The 25,903-nt window shown below is 36.7% G+C and overlaps 1 protein-coding gene across 5 annotated transcripts in view; it reads right to left on the bottom strand.

Moving 5' to 3' along the window:
- The window catches only part of LOC108717391 (cotranscriptional regulator FAM172A homolog), a 288,433-nt gene that overhangs the window by 141,585 nt on the left and 120,945 nt on the right, over window positions 1-25,903 (bottom strand). The window lies entirely within an intron of this gene.

The raw sequence follows: 25,903 nt of genomic DNA, 5'->3' as shown, positions 1-25,903 counted from the left end.
TGCCTGGTGACACATTTAAACACCCACATTCGGGTAAAATAATTAATATTATCAGACATCGCATAACGTGTACATCTATACATGTAATTTACATTATAACATGCCCATGTGGTTAAACATACGTGGGCAAAACCCAAAACATGAAAGAAAGAATTACGTGAAAGAATGGGGAATAACAGATCGTCTATCAAAAAAGCGTTTGAAACCGGTAAATCGGATCAACCCCTGCCACAGCATTTTTTAAAAGAATGACATAGGCTCCCAACCTTAAAATTCATGGGTATTGATCTAATCCCAGAACCTAACAGGGGTGGAGATTGGGACCGTTTATTGTTATGAAAAGAAGTTTATTGGATCAGAACGCTTGATACTTTAGCTCCCCAGGGGTTTAAATGAGTACTGCTCTTTTATACATTTCCTAGAAGTATAGATAAAGTAACATCTACCGTATTATTATGTTGCCTTTAAGAACATTTTCAAAATGTACATTGTTTTTATGATCAATTTTTAACCATTTAGCTATATACATATGTGGGATTATTTATATATTTATACACTATAAGGGTATGTGTTATTATGTGTCATTATGTATATTGACATTTCTAATGTTACACTTATTGATAATAGTTGTTTTAATTGTAAATTATTAAAACAATGTATTTTTGGTCACAGGTCACGCCCGTAAATTGAACATATCGGGACAACTGAATATAAGGGCACACGTGGGTTAATACATTTAATTGAGAAATGGGTGTGGTCTGGTGATGGGTCACTGGTGGGTGAGTCCCTATATAATGCTTCCATTTGTACTTTGATGTACTAGACGTGGACCGAAACAACAGCTATATACAGTATGTACAGGCATGTACTCCGTTATCTAGAAAACTCAGAATTATGGAAAGCTCATCTCCCATAGACTTCATTCTATCCAAATCAATATTTTTTAAAATGATTTCCTTTTTCTCTGCAATAATAAAACAGTAGCTTGTACTTGATTAAAACTAAGATATAATTAATCCTTATTAGAAGCAAACCCAGCATGTTGGGGTTATATCGTGTTTACATGATTTTGACTTGAGTAATAAAAGGAGCAGTAACCCATCATCCTGCTGGAATTATAAATGTGAACATTAATACAGGATTACATACAGTAACTATAAACCGTATATACCCCTACAATACTCACTCACAAGTTGGACTTCCAGATACACATGTACTTTTACCACTTGAAACCCCTTGACTACACAGAGGGGTGGTATCCTCAGAGAGTTCATTTTTAATACATCTGATGTTAAAATGGCTTCTTTAGAGTGGGTGATTGGTCTGCTGATCTGCTACTCATTAATGTCCATGCATTGGGCATAAGGGGTGATTAGTAGAAGCCCACAATTGTGGTGCTGCTACAGTAATGGGATCCGTTACCCAGAAATCCACTTTCCAGAAAATTCTTAATTATGGGAAGGTCATCTTCTATAGACTCCATTTTAATCAAATAATGCTAATTTTTTAAATATGATTTCCTTTTTCTCTGTAATAATAAAATGTTACCTTTTATTTGATCCCAACTAAGATACAATTACTCCTTATATAAGGGTGAAATGGCTGTCACTAGTGAAAAATAAATCAGCAGGGACATCGCAAATTTACTACTTGAAAAAAGGCCATGTAGGCCTGAAACGTCATTTTTTCGAGATCCCAGCTAGTAATACAATAAAGGCTTTTTATGATTATACAAGATTTGGATGGTGCCGTGATTTCGCTACTGACACCGCCAATTTACTAACAGGCGTAGAGTATAATTTCTAGCAAAAAAGGCCAACGCTAACAAAGTTTACGCCAGGCAAATTTTCGCTCAGGAGAACAATTGTTACTCTGCAAATTCATCAAAGCGTGAATTTTCCACTACGTTACCCTTTTTCGCCAGTCTGCTTCCCTCAGGTTATACCTGGCGAACTAAGATGAAGCTACATCCTCAACAACCTTATGTCAGTGACATCATTTCCTGTATGCCGAAAAGTCATCCAAAAAGTCAATATTTTAAAGTGGGATTATGTGTAAAAGTTGTAACTGTTAAATATATTTTGTTCAAAATTTTTTTTTAACGATTTGAAGGTCATGCCACATTTGAGCAATTGAATTAACATCTATAATAAAAATACATATATGACCTATATGTAACCGCCATATTTAAAATGACCTAAGTAAAAATGTGTTAATGAAGTTTCACATGGAAAAAAGTAACGCTAGTGAATGTTTGATTAGAAATGCTCACGCTGGCGAATTTTTGCAGACGAAACTTGGCCAGTGTTCACCTGCCGAGACGTAACTTCGCATTCTGATGAATAAGTGTATGTGCTGTGAATTAACGTTTGATGAAGTTGCACAAAGTGTGGCAAAGCCTTTCCGAGGTGTAAATTCCCCCCATTGGGTATAGAAATCCAAATTACGTTAAGACCCCGTATTTGGAAAACCCCAGGTCCAGAGTATTCTGGAAAACAGGTCCCACACCTGTATGTGGTCCTGGGCAAAAGTGTGACAGAGAAGAACCTTACAGAGAAGAACCTTACAAACATCCCATAAAACAAATGGGAGGTGGCGGCGCTACTATAAAAACAGAAATCCTTTTATTACCTTGCGTTTCTTTTCCCAAAGATATCATTGCGATATAAACTAAAATAGTTGTCTACACAGAATATTAAAAGTATTTGGAAAAACTGCAGTTAAAAAAGGCTTCTCAGGAATAAAATACAATCTATACAGTAATGATATTTTTGACATTTGCGCATATATATTAGCAGAACAAATATTTTGTTATGTTCAGTTGCTTCTAATGAATAGCAATTTGAATTTTCTAATGCAACATTATAGCCATCAATTGTTAAATATTAAATGAAAGAGAGCCTACAAACAAAGCCTTATCAACTTGAGCAGATTCTAACATCTAAGCACTCTAAGGTCTGCATTTATGATGGACTACCTGCGCTGATAACACATGGAATTATCTAAACAACATTTGCATATTTGCGCAATTATTTCCTAAGGTTAATTAGCTGCTGCAAAGCAGGTTGCCCTTTGAGACGGCTTGCCGTGACAGGTTCACTTACATCCTGTACCAGTGCCAAAAGTGACAGATTCTCTCCTGCAAACTTCGATAGCCAGAGGAATTGTCTTCTCTAACAGCAGGAGGAAATGCAGACTTCAGAATCAAGTCATTGGCATGTTTGGCTTTCACAATACATACAGTATTTAAAGAAACAAGTTGACAGCATGTTTTACATCAGACATTATATATATATATATATATATATATATATATATATATATATATATATATATATATATATATATATATATATATATATATATATATATATATATATATATATATATATATATATATATATACAATGTCTGATGTAAAACATTTATTTTATTTAGCAAAATAGCCCAAATGTAATAAATGGCACAGAGTTTACTCAAGTTCTGGAAACTCATAGCAACCAATCAGCAAACAGCACTTACTGGTAAGATGTTTGCTTGTCAACAGTTGACCAGTAAATGATACCTGCTGTTGTCTGTTACTAGAACTGAAGCAAACTAAAAGCTTTTTATATAAGCCCAGTAAAGACTTTTAAAGTTGAACAACAGAAATAACCCATTGAGTATCAGGAGGGAAGAACATAAAAAGCATTTCCCATGAACCCTGGCTGCAGCCATTACTTTTAATAGCACAAATTGATTATTTCATTCAGTAATAACTGATATATTTAGGATTAACATTAGTAGGGCAACCTGTATATTTCTGCTGTTTTTGAGGTACAATTACCAGCATAACACATGATTAAAATTGGAGGCATGGTCGGACTGGGCAGGCGGGGCACCGGGGAAAAAGGCCACCAGAATGCATACTAGATTTCAGAGATAACCTTCTAATAAACAAATTACATACTGTATATTGTTGATCTGACCTGAAAATCAATTATCCAGAGTTTCCGCTAGCAAAATAGCAACAAGATGTTGAACAGGGGCTGTGTATCTTAACCATTTTTACTTTCAACACAAAAACAGTTAAAGGTGATCAATACATGTATGTTTCTGAAGGGTTCCTACGCCCAAAAACCTGTATGTATATACAGCAAATTGAAACTTCTGTAAATATGAACCTTTTTTTAAAAAAATGTTTATTTAAAAGTTTCTTAAAATTATATTATGAAAAAAAAATTAGGGTTAGGGAGGGGTAGAGGATCGCTTTTACACAGTTTGAAGTAGAATTACTGATAAATAGAGGCAGAGCAGCATGCCTAAGAAAGGTAAGTTGGTTTGTGTGTGGTTTTCAGGCTCTTTCCATTTTACTATTCTATCCCACAAGGTCAATCATATGTGAGCAGAGATGGGTTCAGCTTTTTCTTGTTGGGGAGCTGAAAAGCCTGAGATGGATAAACCTAAGCTTATTACAGTACATTGTGTGTTTTAGTTTATGCAAGGCAGAGATTTTACATCACATTCTACTTTAAAAATGGAGAGAAAATTAACTGTATGTTTTTGTGTTTTTTTATTTTTATTATGGTTTCAAATGTAATGCTTGCCTTTAAATAGACATATAAACCACATGCCTAATGAAGAGGATTGGGTCCTTAAAGACTTGAATAAAATGATACAAATAGAAGTATTAAGGCAGGAGGCTACAAAGTGTTTGTGGCTTTAACAACATAACTCGGAATCTGTATCCTAATATAATGTGGATGGGCCAGATCCTTTCCCTTGACTGCAGGAAAACCTTGATGACTGCATGCAGTGCTGGTAATTTCTTCTTGAGCAGGGATAAACAATTTATTTTGTTAATCTTTCCTTGAGACACACATACTGCCAATCTACCTGACCAAAACTATTGCAAAAGAACAGGAGAAATGCTGGACTAACAAAAGACATTTTAGTGTGCCCCTGTACAACTTCCTGCAAATTGTTTATACAGTCTACTTGTGCATGGGTGGGTTGCATCAGGGTACTCCTCCCACACTCTAAAAGCAGAGAGGGGAGCCAATTGGTTCCTGATATAATGGAGTATAATGTGTGTGAATGTGATAGGGACCTTAAACTTTAAGCTCCATTGAGGCAGGGACTGATGTGAATGATAAAATCTCTGTAAAGCTTTACGGAATGTGCTGGTTCTATATATTTATTTATTATCTTCCTCTAAATGAGAATGCTATACCTATACCCTTTTTTGAACATCTGTGTTAGGATCATGCCATTTTTACAGTTACATACTGTATGTGGATATCGATAGTTTTAGAAAGGAGATAAAATAACTGTTATCCCTTTGTTTTCCCTGAAAGACCGCAAACACATTTGTCTAAAAATCATCAACACCACTGTTATCCAACTTCTTTCATGTATTGGGCCATTGTCCAGCATTTCACTTGGGCCAAAAAAATAATAATGTCTAACCACACAAAGAGGTCAGTCGGCTGTCGGATAGGATGTGGCTTATACTAATATCTTGGAAAACCATATTCTGTCTACTAACCTGCAGCTGGGCAGTCTTGATTTGGAGCAAAAGTCACAATGGACAGTTTCTATAACATTCTCCCTTTTGTCTTCTAATTACCAACATATTGCACTTAGTTATTTTCCAAATTAAAAACAGTATGTATTTGAGGGTACTCTGAAAATGAACACAAGTAATTAGCCTATGTATGACTTGCACATTAGTCACCAGTTCCATTTGCACATATGTGAGCCTTGTTGTCACATGGTGACATGTCTTGATGTGCATTTTGTGTGCTGTTATTGCAATGCTTCTCCATGCTCAACCGCTTTGCCACTCTCAACTAGCTTATAATTGGCTCTGAATTTGCCAATCTCTTGCTCACGCCCTATTAAGATTGATAATTCTGTTCTTTCACCTCTGCATGAATTTTGACCTTGATTCCAACTGCCCGTCCTGACTTCTAGCCCCTCCATGGCCACACATTGATCTGACCTTTGTTTTCTCTGCTCAATCCCCACAGTGTGCAGTCCAGCTATAGAAAGTTCCAGTGCCCCAAAAGGGTGCTGGTGAAGACTGGTACTTGCAGGGGGTTCCAAGTTCTCATGCAGGGTTTCTGAATAAAAGTCCATAAGTATGGGCCCTTAAGACAGCTGTGCTATTAGCTGACTTGCAAAACCCCACATTGTTGGTACTTCTGGAGGACATATTGGAAAAAAAATGTTGCAGTCTCTCATCACTTCAAAAAGCACTATGACAAACATACCGGTGGAGCAGATGAGAAGACCCTGCTCATGATTTAAAGCAGGGATGCCACCCTACAGTTGTGGTTGTGCTACAATCATCACCTTGCTGAGAATAAAGTGAACTGCACAGTAGTTAAACCACAGCTGGAGGCAACTGGTTGGAGGTTTCCATTCTAATTTCTAACTCAAGATAAAGGTTTATCTCGTAAATTGTACTACACAGTTTGCCAAAATACCTCGGAATAGCTTGGTAATTTACAAATAAGAGATAATTACAATAGATAGTAACCTAGTCACCATATGCCTGTAGGAAATATACTAACTGGAATTGATGTGCAAATTAAATTTATACCAGAAATAAATCAATACTTTCAATAAATAGCCATTAACAAGGAAGAGTAATTCCAGAATTGACTGCACAATGTCCTACTGAATCCAAAGTCCCCTTAATCTTCATGTAACATAGCAAAACAAATGATCTGTCAATATAATCATTAAACTATGATTATATAGGCAGCAATGTTGGGTGGTGGATGCATAGCACAATTATCTGAATGAATGAAGTATATAGTAACAGTACATACCCAGCTACTTACTTAATAACACATACACCTTGCTTGCCAGCTATTTGATGTGCAAACAAATCTGAGACAAGGTGGCACATAACAGCTAAAAGCATCAACTACACTATTGGGCCAATTTACTTATATTCAGATTTCCATTTTTTTTTAAGAATAGCATTTTTTCTCAAATAATTTGTGGTCTTTTTTCTTTCTCTAAAACTATAAAAATTCAAGATTTTTTATGTTTAAAAACCATGGAAAACACTAATACAAAACTTTGCCAAGTAAAATCAGTCAAGGTCCTATAGAAGTCAATGGGAGCTGTACTGATCCCATTGGAATTTTTTTTAACCCAATTAGACTTTTAGAGGTCTTCAAGTTTTTTCCGCTAGTACAGGTATGGGTTTGCCGGATAAGGGATCTTTTTGTAATCTCCATACCTTAAGTCTGCTAAAAATCATCTAAACATAAAATTAATCGAGTTTTAAATCAAATAGGATTGTTTTGCCTGCAATAAGTACAAGATTATTACAAAGAAAAAGAAGATATTAAAAAAAATTGGATTATTTGATTAAAATGGAGTCTATGGGAGATAGCCTCCCCATAATTCTGAACTTTCTGGATAACAGTTTTCCGGATAACTGTAAATATTGGAAAAAAATCAAATTTTTAGAGGTTTTAGAGGTATTCATATTTTTTCACGCATTATTCATCCTTTTTTACTGTTTGTACTTTTTTTACACTGATCTTTTAATGACTATTCATGGCATTCATGGTTTTAGAGAAATAGAATTTAATCATGGTTTCAAAAAGCTCAATGCTAGTAAAATTTGACCTTTAATAAATGGGCTTCCACGAGTGTTGCATGTTCTACACCAATGATGTATGAGAGCGCACACACACACGATAGATAGCTAGATAATGATAAATAGATAATGATATTTAGATGATATACAGATAGATAGATAGATAGATAGATAGATAGATAGATAGATAGATAGATAGATAGATAGATAGATAGATAGATAGATAGATAGATACAAATGCTCTACCCAGATTTTTGTTTTTTACTTGGCAACTATAGGAATACTAAGGTGATATATACTTCAAAATCCTATCCATGCTAAACGACACACTGCATAAAAGAATGAACATATTGAATAGCAGTGTGGATGTAACAACTCAAAGACAGCAAACCCTAAAAACCAGAAGGAAACCCTGCATCAAGTGTAGACTTAATGGTATTTGTGAGCATTTCAGTTTGAAGAGTTAAATTTGCAGAATCTGACCAGCGGCAGATCTGAATGAAAATCTAGCAAAGTGATTCCTGTTAAGCACAAGTACTTGCTGAAACCTTCCCGTGTCTAGACAGCTGCATCTGTCCTTTCTCCCATGTTCATTGTACTGCTTTAATTGGACAAATGGTGATCAACACGGTGAACCTACTTCACAGTAACAATGTAGTAATTCAACAAAGTGGACTGCTAGTCATTATGTTTAATTACATATTCATGGCACTTTTATGTACAACTTACTTATTAAAAGATATAGCAATTTATAGTCTTAGTTATTCTGGTAAAGAGACATTAACAGCCCACTACAAGCAACCACAGGAGACCCAAACAACTCTGTATTTTATAGGTTTTGAAAGACAGCTATATTACTTTAAACAGAGTTCCAATGTTTATTCTGATCACATCATTATAGCAAACTGAGAGCAATATTACATTGTAACTATTTAACACTACATACATGTAGATATGTTCCATGATTAGAGGTAATTATCCTCCACTGGTGTTGAAAAGGTTTGTGATGGCAAGCAGTAGCAGATCATTACATTATCTCCAAATACTGTGTCTTCCCTAGCGCATCTGGTGAATGGCTGGGCAGAGTCAATTAATTGAGGGTCACTGCAACAGAGATGATATTTTAAAATGTGTGAAAGATAATGGTGCTTTTAGTATTTGCATATGCATGCTGCTGCTCACTTAAAAGTATTCTGTCACAGGAAAACATGTTGCACCCCTCCATCAAAATCCTGCATTTTAACAATATTTAATTTTGAAATTTGACATGGAGCTAGACATGTTCTTAGTTTCTGAAATGCCCTCAGCCATGTGATTTGTGCACTTATTTACTTTAGACTTTACCCCCAGCAGCTCATCAGCAGAACAACTAGAAGGTAACAAGATAACAGCTTCCTAACATATGCATCACTGAAAAATTCTCACTGGTGGTAAATATGAGAACAGCACTCAATAGTAAAAAACAACAGCTGTGCCAATTCATGGCTCCTCCGAGTAGAAGAAACAACAGCTTATCTTAAAGCAGTTCCATTGTGTAGCACTGGCTCTTGCTGCAAGCTCAGGATCAGACAAAACATATTAATTGGTTCAAGAATAACATTTTCAGTGGTAGAATAAATTATTTGCAATTTAGTTTAATTTAGTAATAAAAACGACACCATACAAATTATAACAGAATCCCTTAACTTATATTGTGTGTGTGTTTGGAAGGGGGTCATTTTTCTCAAAGAGAAACTTAATACGTGTTTGTAGAGACTTCAAAGCTGAATCAAGCAGATGAGCACCAACTATGGACTATTCACAACTAAAAATTTTGCATTCTACATCCATAGTTCAAAATATCCATTTTCTTGTGTCTTCTTGGCAGAATTTGCTCAGTAATAAAATTCTTGCACTTAAAGCTGCCCAGATCCTTTCAAAGCAATAGGTACATCTATGTTCGCTTGAATGAAAAATTTCACTCCACTTACTTGAGAATTCACAAGACTTCTTCACTTTGTTTAATACTGAATTTTATTAAGTCTACCTTGCACAAAGCAAGTAAAAATTCAAGAAATGTTCTGTGTTGTTTCACATGCAATATATGCGCAGAGAAAAAGAGGCATTTTTTTAAATTTTGCCAAATATATTTACTGATATGTTGCAGCAAAACAAAATCATATTGCACTATTTTATACAAAATTTTGCTCATAGCGTTGCTTCTAATGTATGATCTATTATTATTACTATGAACTATCAATATATGGTTGCTGCCTGCAATGCTACTGAAGCCGCACAGTTGCACAGTAAATTAGATACATGCATAAAAATTTTGAATTCGGAGTCAAGTTTTATCACAGTTCCACAGCATGACCTCATTTATTTTGTATTATCAAACACAAAATTAATAGAAAAACAGCCACTGGGAGCACAGGTATCAAAAAATATTGAATAAGCTTGGTGGAAACCCAAGGAGCTTGCAGGCTGGGCAGGTACAGGCCCTTCCACAATGTAAGTGTGCCCTAACTCTTTTAGCATTCATCCTCTAGCCATCGGCTGTTATTTTGTCAACCCACACATCACTAGTATTATTATTATTAACATGTATTTACATAGCGCCAACATACTGCGTAGCACTGTAAAGTAAATGTGATTATACAACTATATCACGAATTATATACATAGAACATATGGAGTAACAAACATCACAATCAATACCGGTACAAAAAGGTGAGGAAGGCCCTATGCATAGGCATACACTCTAAAGGGAAGGGAGTAATACACAAGGTGTGGGAGTGGGCAAGATCGAATTAAGTGGGTGAGAAATGTGGTATTGTATGCGGTGTTGCGTTTGGTAGTTAAGCAGAGTGAGGGTAGGCTTCTCGAAAGAAGTGTGTTTTAAGTGATTTCTTGAAAGCAGAAAGGTTGGGAGAAAGTCAGACAGACCGTGGGAGAGAGTTCCAGAGGAGGGGTGCAGCCCTTGCATAGTCTTGAATGTGAGCATGTGAGGAGGTAATGAGAGAAGAGTTGAGTAGCAGGTCAGTAGAGGAGCGTAGTAAGCGGTTGGATGAGTATATAGAGATGAGTTCAGAGATGTAGGGTGGGGCAGAGTTATGAAGTGATTTGAAAGTCAGTGTCATTAATTTGAATTTGATTCCGAAAGGTAACGGAAGCCAGTGCAGGGATAGACAGAATGGCGAGGCAGAGGAGGAGCGGTTGCTGAGGTGTATGAGCCTCGCAGCAGTGTTCATTATGGACTGGAGAGGTGACAGTCTCTGGAGGGGAAGGCCATTTAAAAGAGAGTTACAGTAGTCTAGACGTGATATGACAAGAGAGTGAATAAGAATTTTGGCAGCATCTTGGGTCGTATTTTGGATATGTTCCTTAAGTGGAAGTGACATGATTTAATAAGTGACTGGATATGAGGAGTGAATGACAGGGCAGAATCTAGGATAACCCCAAGGCACTGGGCCTGGGGAGAGGGGGTGAAAGTGGAATTGTTAACTATGATGGATACTTCCGGGATGTTAGTTGGAGTAAAGAGAACCATTTCAGTTTTAGAGAAGTTTAGTTTAAGGTAGCGTTGCAACATCCAGGTAGAGATAGCGGACAGGCAGGAGAGACGCGAGTTAGGACTTCTGGGTTGAGATCAGGAGATGAGAGATAGATCTGAGTATCTTCAGCAAAGAGGTGGTAGTGGAAACCATACGAGTTGATTAATTTGCCGAGGGAGGAAGTATAGAGGGAGAATAGTAATGGTCTCAGGACAGAGCCTTGAGGAACTCCAACAGAAAGAGGTAGGGGAGGAGATGCTACTCCGTTGTAGGAGACACTGAAGGAACGATTGGTGATGTAAGAAGAGAACCAAGACAGGGCTGTGTCACGAAGGCCAAGAGAATGGAGTGACTGGAGGAGGAAAGGGTGATTTACATTTTTAAATGCAGCTGAGAGATCAAGCAGTATTAGTAGAGAGAAATGATTGTTGGCTTTAGCAGTTAAAAGGTCGAGTCAGGGCAGTTTCCGTGGAGTGTTCTGGCTTAAAACCGGATTGTAGGGGGTCCAGCAGGTTATTGTCAGAGAGGAATGAGGTTAGTCGGTTAGGTTAGTCTAGTACCAAAGTGTTGTCCCAAACCTACAGATGTTCAAGTAAACAACAGTAGCGGCAGAAAGAAAGCCACATTGAGACGCTTGTGTCACTGCTCCATGTGTCCAATATTCATTGGTTGCTATCATGACCATGGAAAAGGAAAAAGTGGCATTTTGTCCTTTGTTGTTTTGCACTGGAAGAAAGTGGTGTAAAAAATGCTCTATGTGCCGTTGTACAAATGAACTAAAATGTACAATTTTCCTTCGATCGTTGGATTAAAATCGTTCGAATCGTTCGATTCGAAGGATTTAATCGTTCGATCGAACGAAAAATCCTTTGATCGATCGATCGAACGTTTAGCGCTAAATCCTTCGACTTCGATATTCGAAGTCGAAGGATTTCAATTCGAGGGTCGAATTTCGAAGTATTTTTTACTTCAAAATTCGACCCTTAGTGAATCTGCCCCTAAGTCTATTAAAAAATAATTTAAACATAAATAATGATTCATTATATCTTAGTTTGGATCAAGTACAAGCTGCTGTTTTATTATTACAGAGAAAAAGGAAACCATTTGAAAAAAAATAAATTAAAATAGAGTATATGGGTGATAACCTTCCTGTAGTTTGGAACTTTCTGGATAATAGGTTTCCAGATAACAATTCCTGTATCTTTAGACTGTTCATGGAGGATTTGACAAAAAAAATTATTACTTTCGTATGTCTAAACAAAGCTACTGACATTTTGAAAGTTAAAGGTCATCGTGAACTAGGTTGAGCCAATAAAGGTTTTTATATTGAAACAAATGTTTTCACCTCTCAGTGAAATGTGCCCATGATAGGGTGCAGGCAAGCGTGTTAGCTGTAGGACAATGGGGAGATGCAAATCAAAAGGACTCTCAATCAGATTGCAGTGCAGGGAGGAGAAAGCAGCTCTGTAAAAGGGTTTCTGAAGTTATTAAAAATTCTGATTTTACACATGCAAAGGTTATATTTGTAATATATATTTGTGATATAAGACCTCCTGTGAATAAAATATATACACACACACACACACACACAAAGGCTGTGGTATTTATTGTCCATTTGAGTTTTGAGGGAGATGTGTCTAATGTCTAAGATTGTAGAGCATTGCTGATACACTGCTCGTATCTCGCACACTGATAGCAAAACTGCTTATTCCATCTCTGAGCACCTAAATTAGTCTCCTTTGGAAGATTTGTTACAAGAAGCTGAGTCTGGAGTCTGTAGCTACTACAGTATCTGAAACTATCAGATACAGTCAAATCTTCCAAATGACAGGGACTGACCTCTTGTCCTAAATCTTGGTCCAGTGTGTATAGGAAATGACAGAAATGATATCCTTATTCCACTTCTTAATTGAACGTGTGACAGATATATTTCTAGCAAGGATATCATAAGACTTAGGATGCTCTTCAATAGGTCTGTGATGGAGGATAGGAAAGTCTTTGCACTCAGAGAAGAGGGCTTGACTTTTCACAGCATTGATCTGGGACAGGAGCACAGTCTTGAAACTGGAACCATATATTTCAGGAGGAAATTTCATATCAAAAGATTTTCTCTCTCTTTATACATCATAAAATTTGTAGAAGCTGTAAAAACTGCTGCTACTGGTACTGTTGTCCAATAATGTTGATAAGAATATGCTGGTACATTTAGGCGACCTTGAACCCCTTAAAACGTGTCAGCTGGTAAACGCTGAACCATGAAGACTTCCTCATTATGGTTAGGGTGTAACATTCCTCTATATCTCCTCTAGAGCTCAGAAAGATACTTCTGCTGTAGAGACACTGGGCATTGCACAATGGTAGGACAGAAGCATTCCTTTGTTGGTGGCACCGCAGGAGCATATCAAATATTAGTTCTTCCTCTCTTTAGACCACCACTGACACTAAATATGGCCAGTCTAACAGCATGACAAAATGTGAATAAGAAGCACCATGTAAGCATCAGGCTTAGAACTGATAGCGAAATTTGTAAAATCTGTGAGTAAAGGGAGAAAATATACCTATGCCACAAAATAATAAAAAATAGGGAAGGATTAAGGAGGAGCGTTTATCCTACACGTTTTCTGGCCATGCCGCATACTAAGTGGAAATGTTTCCCTTTGTTACCTCTGTTGCCAAGGTTCAATCTGAGAAATAAAGTTAGTTATATAATTTACAAAAACATGCTTCAATCTCAATGATTCAGTTTCTCAAAAAAGAAACCCATGTCAATTATTCTGAAAGAAAGAAAGCTTCTAACAAAAGGTTTAAAAGAGTGAGTTTTTTTGTATAGCATAAAAATTATCAAGACTAGACGGGCACAGTGTGACCTTGCTGGCGTCAAGCTAATCTGACAATATTTTGTAGTGCATTGTTTCAAATCAATAACTAATTAAGAAAGTACAAAAGAAGTTACACTCTTTCTGAGGTTGCTTGTTAAAAATGGCTTTGGTACGACCTGGACAGAAAGGTCACTTTTATGACAAGTCTGCAAGTCTTTCAACATCTTGCTACTGCCATGTTGCATTACGTTTAGAAATTAATTGTCATAAAATAAAACACAGGCCCATTTGTTACAGCCAGTTGTCATAATGGCATGGCGAGTAGTTGTTTTGATATGAATCCCTTCCTTGAGAACTCAATCGTATTTTAATTTTTGTGGTTGACCTAACAGGAAGATTGGGAGCAGTTATCCAACTTTAGCTGCCTAAGGGAAACCTTGGTTATCAACACTTGCTTTTGATATGGAGGTATAATTAAAGAGCAAATCCATCAACACCCACTAACTCTAAGTATGCTAAAATGAGTAACCTTTTCAGCTTCTTCTTTTATTTTATCTTGAATTCACGCTCATGATAGTTGTCTAGTATTTTTTAGCAAGCAATATTACTATATATAAAACATATTATATAAAACATTAAATAATTAGCGGTATGGATCTGAAAATCCATCATCCAGAAATTTCGGAAAACAGGCAATACTATTTGCTTTAGTGTACTGTGGGTTTAACTACACTGCATTTTTAAAGAAGAAGGAAAGTTAAAATCACTGGGGGTGACAAATATTAGGCATCACCCAGTGATTATAATAGCTTAACTGATACCATGGGCCTGTCCTCCTATTGGCAGAAAACTGCATCGGCCTGCAGTATTCCTGTAGTAGCACCAACAATCAACTTCTTCCACTTCTTCATACTTTGATGGCCCCAGGCTAATACATACCCAGTAGAGTGAAAGAAAACATTTGCTTAAAATTCAGCTATTCTCTGTACTGCACATGTGAGCCTTTTGCAAGGAAGGAAAAAGATTGTTCCATAGTAGTCACACAGAAGTAAACCAGAACGGTGCAGTTTTTGGCCCAGTGTATTAGGTAAGCGATGATTATCTCTAAGGGGTTCCTAACATTTGGCACCCCTAATGATTATATCATTCCATCTCCTTTAAAGTTTATCCATGGTTGAGCTTAATACAATTAGATTATGGGGTATGATTGTGTGTTATTTTTTGTGTATACAGACATTGGAGTAGCACCTTCTCTCTTAAGCTGGCCATAGACGCAAAGATCTGATCGTACGAATCGAGGATACGTACGATTTTCAGACCGTGTGTGGGGAGTCCCGACATTTTTTGTCCCGCGGAGATCGGTCGTTTGGTCGATCGGCCAAGTTCAAAGATTTCTGTTGGCTGCTTAAATTTCTCTGGTCTTGCTGATCGTATGATTTTCAGTGGCAGACTGTCAGCAGCTTTGTCAGACATAACTTTCATAAAATTGCTTCCAGGGGCAGAACATCAGCTGATCTGTTCTTTTACTACTTTATTTGATCTAAATGGTTAGTGGCAGTTCGGGAGATGGGGAAGTTTGAGGATTCGAACGATCGGATCTTTGCATCTATGGCCAGCTTTACCCCTCCTTGCTTCAAGGGTCTGCCATGGGTCCTTATTATTATCTGTCCCCTGGCCAACTAATTAATTAATTCATATAGTTTCCAATACCACCATTGTGCAAATAATTCTCAATTGTCTCCCCCTTCTCCTGATATCAAAACAGACCGCTTAACCTTTTTTTGGATCTTTAAATTTGTCTTTTAATTCAGACCTCTTCTTGTTTGGATGTTTTAATGCCTTTTTTTGCTTGGATTGTTAAACTTAAGTCTCTTGTTACATTAGACCTCTTCCACTATCACCCCAACTCACCAAGCCCTGTCCTCAAATCCAATCAATGACTAAATTATGTCACTTTTAGCGATATTTCTGGAAATACAACAGTTTATCACACAAGATTCTGATTAACGCATATTATATCATATCAGATACTGACTACTGTAACTCTATTAACTGGTCCTCCATTCCAGGCAAGGCTCATACACCTTAGCATCCACTCTTTTCTCTGCCATGCCACTTCTGTTTTGTTATGTAATTTTGTATGTTCATTGTATAAACCCAATTATTGGACAGCTCTATGGAATATGTTGGTGCTTTAAAAATGCATGTTAATTCTACTAACCAGCTTTTTATCTTGCCTGTCAATGTAAGCTCATTGGGGGTTGTAACAAGTCAACGGGCAGTGTGAGCAGAGTCAGGATTGAACCTAACAGGTACAGAGATTCCTTCTCAATCCCTTCTCTATCATCCCTGAGAAAAGACAGTGGGGGCTCATTTACTAATACTGGTATGGGACCGGTTATCCAGAATGCTCAGGACCTGAGGTTTTCTGGATAAGGAATCTTTCCACAATTTGGATCTTAATACCTTAAGTCTACTAGAAAATCATGTAAACATTAAATACATCCAATAGGCTGTTGTGCTTCTAATAAGGATTAATTATATCTTAGTTTGGATCAAGTACAAGGTACATTTTTATTATTACAGAGAAAAAGGAAATCATTTTTAAAACTTTGGATTATATGGCTATAATGAAGTCTATGGGAGACGGCCTTTCTATAATTTGGAGCTTTCTGGATAACAGGTTTCCGGATAATGGATCGCATACCTGCAATATACAAGTGTCCACAAGTCCATTAACACATAATGGCCAATATGATCTTTACTTTTGGTTTATATCTTGCAGTATCAAGTTTAGCTTGTAGGTGACTGAACTGATGGAAAACTGTTCATAAACAAGCACCATTGAATGGGGTTAATTTACTAACACTGGGCACTTTTGTAAATGGACTGAAAAATGACCAGTAATTAGCTTTATTTGGCCAGCTGAGCAAACATTTGATTGGTCACCATGAATTAGCGCCCAGTTACTGTACTAAGGACAATGTTAGCAAATGATCCTCACTAACTTTCACGTTATTAGCACTGTATAAAATTAAATTAATTGTTTCTGGGATTTTAGTAAATCATTGGCAGCATCTTCTAAAATGTTAATGCCAAACAGAAATAGTCTAAAAAATTTCCAGTTTCACGGGTATCTGGGAAGGTGTCTTTGGGGCTTTAAATTAGATATGAATCAGGAAACACGAGAGAGAGAGAGAGAGAGAGAGAGAGAGACTGAGAGAGAGAGTGAGAGAAAGATGAGGGGAATTAATTATTTTAGAGTAAAGTCTGTGCTGTCTTCTTCTGCCAATAAAATGTCTCATTAAAAGGTAAAATCCATTTGAAGCTCCTATGTGTGTCAGACAAGTAATATGCACTAATACAGGAAACCATCTATTCAATTTAGGTCAGACATAATTAAGACAAAATAAACATGCAAATATTCCGAAGCAAGGGCAATGTCACAGGGAGAACTCTGAGTCCTGCTCAAGTAATGGCTATAGTTGTAAATGGTCAGAATTCACTGTGCCAATGAGATGAATAAGAAGCAAGGTGGGTCTCACTGGGATTGCAGTTTGAAAATGTGCCAGCAAAGGGGCGACCCATTGCTCTTTCTACTGATATTAACAGGCAGTGACCAATAAAGAACAGATGATGAATTGACAATGTACAGAAGTCATAACAACCCATGCCATGGCATCACCTAACCAGGAGCTACAGAAACCCCAAACTCCTCATAAAGCAAAAGCATGAATCCAACAAGGAATTGCCACATTTGCACCACTTTGCCTATATCCTTCTAAAAAAAAGAGGGATTATAATCATTTTATGGCAATATAAACTTCAATAATATTAATGGCACAGATTGGACCCAGATCTTTTTTAGGAAATAAAAAAAAAATTATTGTCATTGTCACAGCTTTACAGTCCCAACATTTTCTAAAGAGTGACTGAGGGTATTTGTATAGCCATGGTAGCTAAACATCTTTGGACTCCACCATTAGCAAGCCAATTGTCCTTTCCAGCTGTAGTGCTCACTTATTTTCAGCCAAGGACATTTACAGTTAAGAAGCACAACAGGCTTTGGGATATCCATCAGCATTATTGGACAAGAGTGAGCTAAAAGTCAAATACAGGTATGGGATCTGTTATAAAAAAAAAGCTGAGAATTACAGAAAATTACAGAAAAGCCGTCTCCCATAGACTCCATTTTATCCAAAAAAAATTTCCCTGTAATAAAAAAATAGTACCTTGTAATTGATCAAAACTAAGATACTGTATGATGAATCCTTATTGGAAGCAAAACCAGTCTATTGGGTTTAGTTAAGGTTTACATGATTTTTCTTAAGGTATGAAGGTCCTGAGCAAGTAAATCCTACAAAGTCCTTTTAACACAGTTTGTTCACTAGCTATCTGTCACTTGTAATGAATCCTATACTGATGTCAAATGGGAACTTAGGCAGCAGGTTTCCAAGTCCCCTTCCCTGTAATTGTTCTTAGCAATAAAACACATAAATTGCAATTGAAAAGTATCTGTCTGTCTGTCTGTCTGTGTCTGTCTCTTTATAATGTGATTCTGTCTAATGTGTGTCTGTCTCTTTCTAATGTATCTATCTATCTATCTATCTATCTATCTATCTATCTATCTATCTATCTATCTATCTATCTATCTATCCATCATCTATTTATCCATCATCTATCTATCATTTATCTTTTTATCTATCTATCCATCATCTATCTATCTATTTTTCTATCTATCCATCATCTGTCTATCTATCATCCATCATTTATCTTTTTATCTATCTATCCATCAACTATTTATTGATCATTTATCTATATAATCTATCTATCTATCTATCTATCTATCTATCTATCCATCATCTGTCTATCTATCTATCCATCATTTATCTTTTTATCTATCTATCCATCATTTATCTTTTTATCTATCTATCCATCAACTATTTATTGATCATTTATCTATCTAATCTATCTATCTATCTATCTATCTATCTATCTATCTATCTATCTATCCATCTATCCATCATCTGTCTATCTATCCATCATTTATCTTTTTATCTATCTATTCATCATTTATCTTTTTATCTATCTATCCATCAACTATTTATTGATCATTTATCTATCTAATCTATCTATCTATCTATCTATCTATCTATCTATCCATCTATCCATCATCTGTCTATCTATCCATCATTTATCTTTTTATCTATCTATCCATCAACTATTTATTGATCATCTATCTATCTATCTATCTATCTATCTATCTATCTATCTTCATACAACCAATTCTAACCATTACTCTGTCCCATTAGTCAATTCAAGGTAAACAGATCATCATTCAGAATACAAAACATCGTAAAATTAATCTACAGTCAGAATCTGAATACAGATGTCTTATCGAATTGTTTGATTTAAATATACTGCAGTGAATGCAATAGGAATCTTAAAAAAAATAGGCCTGTGTTCTTACAAGAAGTGTCACTAAAAAAATCAACTTCAGAACGCATGTAATCGTTCGTGCTAAGGAGGCTTTCCTTTGTGTGTTCATTCAGTATGAAAGCTGCCAGATGTTTTTGCCATCTGCAGCCTTTGTGGGATGAGTTGGTGGTCTCCATCCAGTTTTCATTGGACAGGTGTGAGCATAACAAAAAACCCATCATAATGTGTACATAGTTTAGCAGTCTGTGGTGATGACAAAAATGAGATCTGCTGGGAGATAGAACGGCTCCCTCACAAACAATACAACAAAACACCATTTACAAGGGATCGAGATGTTACAGTAAACTCAATCTGTCACTTACACAGACACTTCACAATTATTTTACTTTTTGTTTGATTCTTTTAGACCGATGATTTCTGAAGCCATCCTGTAAAGATGAGTAGGATGTAAGTTTAGGGATGAATTAGGAACCCTTATTTGTGTGTGAGGGGGGTCCATCAGTGCAGACTGACAGAGCAAGATTTCTTTGGTGATAAGTGGGTGATGGCAGGGGAATCCAGAAGAATTCTGGCATTTGTTTCCTACAGCTAAAATACAGTTATGTTCTTAGAGGATTTACAGCAAATGCCACACATGGATATTTGTTTGCTGCATGACTAAATACGTGGACATTCTTGCTGGTTCAACTGCAGGATACAATGACCAGAGTTCCAACTGATCTTCCTGAAGATAAAATAAGCACTCTTAAAGAGCCCTATAACTACCCTGGCTCTTTATAAGAGCCCTATAACTACCCTGCCTCTTTATAAGAGTCCTATAACTACCCTGTCTCTTTATAAGAGCCCTATAACTACCCTGCCTCTTTATAAGAGCCCTATAACTACCCTGCCTCTTTATAAGAGCCCTATAACTACCCTGCCTCTTTATAAGAGCCCTATAACTACCCTGCCTCTTTATAAGAGCCCTATAACTACCCTGCCTCTTTATAAGAGCCCTATGCTACCCTGCCTCTTTTGCACATCTGATTAGATACAGGACACTACATGAAGAGGCCCTGTCATCTAAACTTCAGGTAAACAACTGAATTAGCCTTGTTTGGCCCTCCATGCTTGTATTTGTAGGTGACAGCATTGGACTATTAACAAACTGGTTGTGCATGGTCTTTGGGTCCAGTTGGTTTTTGGGTCCAGTTGGCCTTTGGGTTTGAGGCTAGACTTGTATTTGCAATTTGTTCATTCCCCTGCCTTACAGGAGGGAATGTACAGTGAGCCCAAGCATTAAACATAAGGCTATAACGCCACCACTTTTGTGAGCCTGGCTGAATATGGGACATATTAACAAAAGACTCATTTGATTGTAAAGTGCCAGATTGAAACGCACACCAGAATTTGAATGATTAATAGGGATCATCTACCTGCATCCCAAGAGATGTTGAACTACAACTCATAGAACCAACCATCAGCCAAAAGCTTGCCAACCCCTTAGTTAGAAACTACAATTATGAATGCAATGCTAAGCTGCCTGTGCAATGTAGGGAAAGTAAAGTTAAAGAGACCATAATGTTTGCCAGAGAGGCAAGGATGCTGGAAAAACAAGTCCGAGGCTTAATAAAGGTCAGAGTTCTGATTTCACTCCGCTTTCCATAGCGGAGAAATAGAAACTTTATGACTCCCCTTTATTGCACAGATTAGCAGCGTTTTGAAAGCACCGAAGGAGAAAATAATTTAAATCTTAAAAATGCATCCTGTGGCCAATTACGTTAAGCTAACCGCAGCACACTGGAGAAAAGCATATTATCCACAGTTTTAGTTTAACAGCTTATGGGGCTGAAAATCAATCAATCTCCTGAAAGGAAAAAAAAAAACCCCACCAGTAATATTAATAGTCACTTCATCCGGTAGTAACAGGAAGGTTAGCGTTTAAATGTGTTTTTATTTGCTAAACATATATTTTTATTGCTTTTCGTTTCAGCAAAGTACGGTGAAATAATGATTCAATGATCCCTTTTCAGCTCCACATCCTAAAAGGAAAGGTGATAAAGCACAGCGTTTATTCAAGACTCAATAACAGTGTCAGAGCACAGTTTTCCTGATAAACGGCTCTTGCAGGATCAGCTATTTGCATTATTTGCCTGTGTTGCGCTGAACAGACAGGTTTCTTTACATTTACTTTTTATAATCTATGGCTACTTCGGCTGAACACGCTAGTATTATATTTAATGTCTTCGCTGCCATATGTTCTTAGTTCTCATGCAAAGTATTTTAATGATGGAAGCTTGCCGTTTGCACGCTGATCCTGAGAAAATCCCAAAGCATAGTTCAGGATTTACACTTTACTATGGCATTGGCACACTTGGAGTGATTGCACATTCCTGTTGCAGCTACATCATGATGGAGCTGTAATTGTGAGTGCACCGTGAATTAAAGGTTTAGAGTAGGAAACTTTAAGCTGTTTTTCAACTATAATTTCCAGCCAACAGCTCTTGTGTGATGTTGGGAATGGCACTTCAACATATCTTTATGACAGATTTAAGGTGGCCATACATGGAGAGATCCGCTCGTTTGGCGAAGTCGCCAAACGAGCGGATCTCCCTCCGATATGCCCACCTTGAGGTGGGCAATATCGGGCTGATCCGATCGTGGGCCCTAGGGCCCAACGATCGGATCCTAACGGGTGGTCAGATCGCGGGACTGCATCAACAAACAGATGTGGCCGCGATCCAAGGGGATTTTTAGTCCCTTCCGATCGAGATCTGGCCGACTTTCGGCCAGATCTCGATCGGGGAAGCCCGTCGGGGGGCCCCATACACGGGCCAATAAGCTACCTTTAGACTCCAAGAGAAGTGGTTGCAATGCAACAAATTGTCTTCACAGAACAAGAAGGAAAGGCACATGGCTTTGCAGAGTCGTCATTTGCTCTTATTTAGACCTTACGTGTGTGTGTGTGTGTGTGTGTATATATATATATATATATATATATATATATATATATATATAAATATATATATATATATATATATATATATGCCTTTAGCCTTCTACAGCAACTGTCTGCCTTATAGACACATATATTTAAGCAAGAGTTAATAATATACAGGTATACAACTTGTTATTCAGAATGCTTGGGACCTGGGGTTCCCATAATTTGGATCTCCATACCTTAAGTCTACTAAAAAAATTCTAACATTTATTATACCCAATAGGATAGTTGCCTCCAATAAGGATTAATTATATCTTACTTTTATTATTACAGATAAAAGAAAATAATTTTTTTTAAATGTAAATTATTAGATTAAAATGGAGTCTATGGGCCTTCAGAGTTTTCTAGATGGAACCCATTCCTGATGCCATACCTGTAGTATGGTGTATGGCTTGGAAATACCACACACTCTGCCTAGATAATACAAGTGGCACTTTACACTTACCGAAAAGGTCCGGTCATAGGACTTTATTAACAAATGTCCCATGGAGCAAAGGATATATTTATCAAAGAGTGAACACAGTCTACAGTTCTGCCACTCTCGATTCATTTCCATGGCATTTGAAAGGCCTATTTACCAAAAGGTGAACTTTCATTTTCACCCACTGATAAATACGCTTTTAAAAAGTCCATAGAAATAAATGGAGAGTGGTGGAATTTCACGTTAAAGGACTGTGGCAGTCTCTAACTTTACTCTTTGATGAATATGCCCCAAATAGTGATATATGGTATGCCAAGCTAGTCATTAGTGTCCAAACAACTGACAATAGAATAGATGTGGTATTATCCAGCATTTTTATAGGCCAGTTTTGAAAATCTGATTGCACTGACAAGTGTGCAGTCATTTGCTGGTCCCACTGTCTCCAGTCCCCAGGGGTCAAGTGATTTAGGCTACTGCATTCTAATCAGAAGTGAGCATTTATTGGTCAGTTTGGCCCAGGACACACATTCATTAGAACAGGGGTCCCCCTTTGCAAAAAGAGTTGGGAAGCAACACAATCATGGAAAATGTTCCTGGGTGGTGCAAAATAAGTGTGGCGATTGGCTATTTTGTCAGTTTACAGGAGACTCTGTTTGGCAGTACACCTGGTTTTACGCAAACAAAACTTGCCTCCAAGCCAGGAATTCAAAAATAAGCACCTGCTTTGAGGCCACAGGGAGCAACACCCAGAGGGTTGGTGAGCAATATATGTTGGGGATCACTGCATCAATACATAATCATAGTTAAAAAAAAATTTGACCGGCATAATAGATGCAACTGGCAACTCGCCGGTAAAGTAAAAGCCTGGATTACGATCTTGCCCCAATTAAAAAGTTAAAACAAAAAAAACGACCTAATGTTGATACTATCTATAAGTACTGGTGTTAAGTCGTTAATGGCAAAAAAATCTTTCTATTCTGTGTGTTTGTGACTGCTAATCTGTTACTGGGCTAACAATGAAATCATAATGTTTACTGGAATTAGGATTGAGAAAGAGCTAAACCGGAACCATATTTTCTTAAAATGATTCCCAGTGGCATCATGCTCTTTCCACATTATTGAATATAACCATTAAGAATTAATAATTCACATTAGCAGCTAATTAGCTCATTAGGGGGTATGGGTTGAGCGCTGTTTTTTTTCTCTGCTGTATTTTGAACAGAGAATTCCCTGCCTGGTTGAGATAACTGTTCAGGTTTAGTATATGGAGAAAAAGACATATCCAGGGATAATTACAGGTACAAGACCCATTAATAATGTATATACCAGATACTTTAATTGGCAATATAGCCATTCATCAAATGATTTGGTTTAGATGGAAAATGGCACCACTGCATCTTGTACAAGATAAGAACACTGCATCTCTTCCTCTATAAAGTGACCTTAATCTTGTTGAAGCTTCATTTTCTGGGCAATGAATGACTTCAGCCAAATCTCCATGCCATTGGCACTTGAGGATAAGCTTCAGTTTAATTAAGGCAACAAGAAATGACTTGTACCAGTTTGTTTTATAACAACAGTGACTGAAATTATATGCAACTAAAGTTTACACATTATTCAGAATCATGATTCTATGAAACCTGTACAAAAATATGCATTAAATTTAAATTAAGCTCAGAATTGGCCTAAGTATAGTTATTCTGTGAACCACAAAAAAACAAACCTTTTAAAATGAATGATTTGTAACTTTATTGGATTCTGATAGGTCAGATGTTTCTCCGCCTCTCTTTGGTAAATGTCGACTAGCAGATTAAAGGGGTGGTTCACCTTCAAGTTACCTTTTAGTATGTTATAGAATGGCTAATTTTAAGAAACTTTTCAAGTGGCCTTCATTATCATTTTTTTAATAATTTTTTTATTTTATTTTCTCCTGAATATTTCCAGCTTTTAAATGGGGGCAACTGACCCCATATAAAAACAAAATCTTTGTAAGTCTACCATGAATCATATTGATACTATTTTTACTTATCTTTCTATTCAGGCCCTCTCCTATTCATATCCAGGTCTCTTCAATGCATGGTTGTTAGCAAATTTGGTCCCTAGCAACCATATAGCTGAAATTGCAAACTGGAGAGCCGCTGAATGAAAAGCTAAACAACCATAAATAATAAAATATTAAAAGTAATTGCAAATTGCCTCAGAAAATCACTCATTACATCATATTAAATGTTAACTCAAAGGTAAACAAACTCCTTTAATAGTGGACACCCTGGAAAATAATCATGTGCCCATGATTGTGAAACCATGTACATTTAATCCATTGCATATACTGTATATAGTGAATAAAGTTTTATTCACTATATACAATGGACTAAATGCACGTTTTCACAACAATTTGTGTGTCATGTAATTGAATCATGTGACCTGATGGATCTATAAGACTCTGGTGGATTAATGAGGCATTTATGGCTCAATGAAGGGGGTGGATGCTTCTGAAACGTTGACATTTCTGTTGTCTGGATAAAGTCTACCCACTGTTATGTGAACCTGTAATATTAAAAAGCAACGGGAGTGTTCAGCCTAATGCTTTATCATATTTTCAAAGAACTCAGCCATTCAGCAATTACAGACTTACGGTCTATTAATTAACAATTGAATGACTATTTTTCACAAATCTCTAAAAAATTTTGTTTTTTCTACATTACTTTAAAACTAAAAATTTGAGATACAAAATACAAAAATTTGCCAGGTAAAAGTTGTCAAGATCCTATAGAAGTCAATAGGAGCTACACTGATATTACTAGACCATTTCTAATCAATTTGGATCTTTCATGGTATTTGTGATTTTTGAGAAATAGAGCTTTTTGAAACCGCTATTAAACTTTAATACCACAAAAATTAAACTTTTAATAAATTGTCCTCCCCCTGAAGATCTCAGAGAGAAGACAAACTAATACAGTAGTTATGGACCAGTAATCACAAAGGCTTTTTTGGTGCTTCTCAAAATACTTTCCAGTGGATTCTTTATCATTCTCTCATTTGCAGCGTGAAAATTAGAAAAAGTAAAATTTTGCTGAAAATTTCTCCAAACACACTGGAGTCAACAAG

The sequence above is a fragment of the Xenopus laevis genome, chromosome 1L, assembly GCF_017654675.1.
Source record: "Xenopus laevis strain J_2021 chromosome 1L, Xenopus_laevis_v10.1, whole genome shotgun sequence".
Classification (NCBI taxonomy): Eukaryota; Metazoa; Chordata; class Amphibia; order Anura; family Pipidae; genus Xenopus; species Xenopus laevis.
Note: the sequence above shows the minus strand (reverse complement) of the source record. Positions and strands in the feature narration are given on the sequence as shown.